The sequence below is a fragment of the Prionailurus bengalensis genome, chromosome X, assembly GCF_016509475.1.
Source record: "Prionailurus bengalensis isolate Pbe53 chromosome X, Fcat_Pben_1.1_paternal_pri, whole genome shotgun sequence".
In the NCBI taxonomy this organism is placed as follows: Eukaryota; Metazoa; Chordata; class Mammalia; order Carnivora; family Felidae; genus Prionailurus; species Prionailurus bengalensis.
The window spans coordinates 84,567,092-84,572,541 of NC_057361.1; positions in this window are offsets into that span (position 1 = coordinate 84,567,092).

The window sequence follows — 5,450 nt, forward strand, 5'->3', positions numbered from 1 at the left end:
GGATATGGTTTTCCATGTGTCTCAGGGAGCAGTTTGAAGCATTTACCCTATCATTTCCTTGACAAGTATGAATTCATGGAACTCTCTCCTTGCAGAAGGGGATTGGAATAAATTTCTAAATTCCAAGAGTAGGATGAAAATCATACATCATGAAAATTTTAGTTGGAAATCTTTTCAAAAAGGAATTGAAGAAATGTTCAAAATCGATACCCACACTTAAACTCACACTAACCATAGCCAAAATTATAATTAAGTCCTACAAAACCTTCAAGAATAAGCAAAATCCCTATCTTATCCAATGATTACAGACCACAGAAAAAGAGAGTTCACCAAAAGCACATGTTTTGGATGTCCATTTCTGTTTAACAAACATCACCAATAGCCAGTTTTTAATCCCTCAGCATTCTGTGCGCTGACTGGGCTCAGCTAGTTTTCTGCTCCATGTGATATTTGTCACCTGGAGCTGCAGTCATCTGGAGGCTCCAATCACCTGGAACATCCAGTCACTCACGTGGGTCATTGTTGTACATTGTTACTGAGGACTCAGCTGTAGCTGTTCACCTATGCACCTTGGTTCTCCTCCACAGAGCCTTACTTGTGTAGAGTAGCCAGATAAAATCAGGACACCAAGTTAAATTTGAATTACAGATAACTAACAAATAATTATTAGTGTAAGTATTTCACATGCAATATGACTTTGTCTGAAATTCAAGTTCAACTGGGCATCCTGTACATGTAGTTGCTAGATCTAGCAACCCTAGGAGAGGAGCCTATGAATCTAAGTTTAACAACTGACTGAGATGACTTTTCCAATGTGCCTAGTTTGGGAAAAATGAGCAGATCAGAATTGGCAATAAAGAAAAAAATCTGTTAATACCTGACGCTGATGGAATGAAGGGGAAGTGGACACTGGCATACACTGTTAAGTGTTAAATGAACATATTCATTTCCTGAGGTCCATATTATCATGCCTTAATGATTTGAATGGCCTTGAAATGGAAGTCTTATTTCTACCAAGAAGGGAAATTCAGAGGAGGGTTTAGAAAAGGATCCCCAAAGTGATTCTGAGCTGCAATCTGGTTAAGGGGCCCTGGGTGACAGGGAAGTTCAGGACCACATCAATTCTCCAACTGAAAGAGGAAAAATAGCTAAAATTTATGGAGCAGATTGTTTTTATGTGCCTAGATCAGGTTCTTCATCTTAGTGGTGGGATTTAATCTCACAATAGCCCTGCTAGTGAGGTATCAGTATTCTCTCTTCATAGATGTATGTTACTCCAAAGCACATGCTCCTGGGCACAGACACAAATGACAAAAAGGTTGCTCCCCATGCCGACTGCCAGAGCCAGGAATGGGACATGACAGTCTGGGCACCATTAGTTACTAACGGCAAGTTTTAGCAAAGGTATCAGGACACGTTCTATTGAGGTGGTTAATCTCTGTTCTTCTGGTGTTTACACTCCCCGCTGTAGAGTGCCAGGCTTGGTTCCGCCCCTGCCCCAGCCTCAGGGGGAGTTGGGGAGGGGCCTGGAAGCAGAAGCTGTCTGAAGCCTGAGTTTGGAAATTAAATTTATGGAAATGATTTGGATGCTTGTACCTGGTAGGTAGGAAAAAGCCTCTGAGGACACAGAGAAGGGATTAGGTTGGAGGTCTACAGGTCTCTTCAGGAGTAGGGACTTTCATAAACTTCATAAACGCTGGGCTTCATAAAAACTGGGGGTATCTCCGTGGATGGTCCATCAAGGCTGGGCATCTAGTTGTAATGGATTTTCTAGTATGGACACAGATATGGATGAAGCAAGAATGGCATTCCAGCTTTTTCCCTAATTACAATACATCATGCATTCTCAACAAAATTGACATTACACCAGAGGGTTGAAGATTGATTCTTGGGGGTAGAGTTTTCATAGATATTAAAATGGTTGGTGAACTTTCAAAGGACCACAGTATAAAAACAAATAAAATACATTTGTGATATTTAAAATGTCATATTTCTCATTTGGTCCTCAGTTGGTTAAGTGTCTGACTCGTGGTTTTGGCTCAAATTATGATCTCATGGCTCATGGGTTTGAGCCTCACATCAGGCTCTGCACTGAGAGTGTGGAGCCTGATTGGGGATTCTCTCTCTCTCTCTCTCTCTCTCTTCCCCTTGCCCCCTTTCTATTTCTCTCTCTCTCTCTCTACCTCTCTTTCTCTTTCTCCCTCAAAAATAAGTAAATAAGCATTTTTTAATGTCATATTCCATTGGGGAGTGGGGTTGCAGATGATTCAGCCAAAAATGTCTGAAAAGCATCCTTGGAGAGGGTGATAATGAAAAAAGGTTGACAAACACGTCATGTACACAGTGACCTTTTATGTATGTAATGGCCCATCAGGAGTTATGTACAGGTTATTTAAGCTTCCCCATGGATACACACTCAACAATCACTCCACGTGGTGACAGTGATGGTGATGGTGATGGTGATGGTGATGGTGATGGTGATGATAATTATAAAAATGAAATCATGCCCCTAAGGTAAAGAGAATTGTGTATGTGAATTGTTGTTGGTTTTTAAGATGATCGAAAAGGATCAGTCAGAACAGGTATTTACTCTGGGAAAGATGATATAGAGGGTAGGAAATTAATGTTTACAAAATTAGTGTAAACAAGTGGTATTCTAAATTGTAATCTCCTTTAATCTTTTTTAAGTAGTCTCCATCGTCAAAATGGGGCTTGAACTCAAGACCCCAAGATCAAGTGTCACAAGCTCCACTTACTGAGCCAGCCAGGCTCACCTTATCCTAACACTTATTCAAGTTACTTATTTAATCCCATAGTTCAGATCAGTGTAGGAAGTTAGGAGAGGTTAAGAAAATCAGGAAAACTGCTTTGAAAACCCACTCAGTGGAGGAACCTGGAATTATTCTAAAGATTTTCCCATTGTGTCCTGAAGATGCCAAGCCTCTGATGTTCTAAATATTTCTGGGCATTGACATTCAATGCTGCCCAAAGTGTTGTTTAACTTATTAACAATAATCTCTGTAACTTTTAAATTATAATATTATTGTGAATTTTAAACCACTGTGAAAGGCAATTTTTTATTCCCATTGTTTTCTACCCCAATTTGGGTCTCTTGGAGATCTAGAGAGGAAGTGAATATGAAGATACTGCTGAAAGGGCTTCAAAAAGCATGGTAAATATTAGAAAATCATAGCAAAATATAACACTGACTGAGGAGTTTTTAATAATGTAAATATAGTTTATATCTGTGTGGATTTCACTGTAGGTATAATATATAAAGCCAACATACCAGAAAGGGGGGGAGGAGGATAAGGGACCCTATTAAGGTGAGGTTTCTATATATTAATGGAAGTGGTAAAGTAGTGATTTTAAGTGGACTGTGAAGGGGTGCCTGGGTGCCTCAGTCGGTTAAGTGTCTGGCTTTGGCTCAGGACATGATCTTATGATTTGTAGGTTCGAGGCCCATGTTGGGCTCCATGTTGACAGCTCAGAGCTTGGAGCCTGCTTCAGATTCTGTGTCTCGGTCTCTCTCTGCCCCTCCCCCGCTCGTGCTCTGTCTTGGTCTCTCTCTTTCTCAAAAATAAAGTAAGAATTGAAAAAAATTTAAATGGACTGTGAAAAATTAAGTAGGTAGTTTGTAATCCATAGAATGGCCTATAAAAATGTTATACAAAGATATATTCAAAACCACAATAGGGGGGCACCTGGGTGGCGCAGTCGGTTGGGCATCCGGCTTCAGCCAGGTCACGATCTCGCAGTCCGTGAGTTCGAGCCCTGCGTCGGGCTCTGGGCTGATGGCCCGGAGCCTGGAGCCTGTTTCCGATTCTGTGTCTCCCTCTCTCTCTGCCCCTCGCCCGTTCATGCTCTGTCTCTCTCTGTCCCAAAAATAAATAAACGTTGAAAAAAAAAAATTTAAAAAAAACACAATAGAAAAATTAAAGTGAAGTATGAGAAAGCATTCAAATGAACAAAGAAAGTCAATAAAAGGGAAAAGGAATAATGAAAAATAGAGGGGACAAAAAAATAATAAAGTAGTAGATCTGAATTGAAACATCAATAATTACATTATTTGTCAGTGGTCTAAATACATAACCAAATGACTGAGATTGTCAAAGTGGATTTAAAAATCAAAATAAAACAAAAAGGTCCCAACTCTATGTTGTCTACAAGAAACTCCCTTCAAATATGATACAGGTAGCTTAAAAGTAAAAGGATGAATGCAAATATACCATGCAAACACTGATCAAAAAAAAGCAGAAACATATGCATTATCAAACAATTTAGACTTGAAAGCATACACAGCTAACAGAGATAAAGAGGGTCAGTCAATTAGCCAAAAAGATATAATAATTTTAAATGTGTACTGTATTATATCTAACAGCAATCTAAAATACATGCAGCAAAAGTGATAAGATAAATAAATCCACAATTATAATTGAGGTCTTCGACACTCCTTTCTCAGAATTAGTGGACAAAGAATCAGCAAGGTTATAGATAAACTGAACACCACCATCAACCAACTGGATCTAATTGACATTTATAGAACACTTCACCCCAAAGCAGCAGAATACACACTCTTTTCAAATGCACATGTAACATTAGGCAAGATCAATTACACCGTGGGTCATAAAACAAACCTTAACAAATTTAAAGAATTGAAACCAAACAGAATGTGTTATCTGACAATAATGAAATAAAACTCTAGAAATCAATAATAGAGAGATCACAGGAAAATCTCCAAGAACTTGGAAACTAAACAATACATATCTAATTAATTCATGAATCAAAGAGGTAGTCTCAAGAAAAATAAAAAATGTACAGAACACAGAGAAAGGGTTACAATGGTGGAGGAGTAAGGCAACCCTAAGCTTGCCTCCTCCCCCCATACAGGCAGATAAATATTGAAACATTCTGAAGAACCAAGAAGTTAATTAGAAGCCTTAGAGAACAAAACTGCACATCTACAAACAGAAAAAACAATGGGTGGAAACTTGTCTTAACAAGCAGACTGGGGGCACCTGGGTAGCTCAGTCAGTTGAATGACCAACTCTTGATACTAGCTCAGGTCGTGATATCATGGTCATGAGATCACATCCCACATTGGGCTCTGCACTGGGCATGGAGCCTGCTTAGGATTCTTTCACTCACTCTCTCTCTCTCTCCTCCTCTCTCTCTCTCTCTCTCTCTCTCTCTCTCTCTCTCACTCTCTCTCAAAATAAATAAATAAACATTTTTAAAAATGAATAAAATATGGGCCAAAGATCTGATACACATTAAAAACAATGACAACAAACAACAACAACCAGACCAAAACACACATAGGATCCAACTTTTATTATTTTTTTAAATTTTTTAATTTTAATTTTATTTTATTATTTTTTCCTCCAAAAGGACAAGACAGAGTAATTCACCCCAAAAGAAAGAACAGGAAGAAGTTATGGCCAGGGATT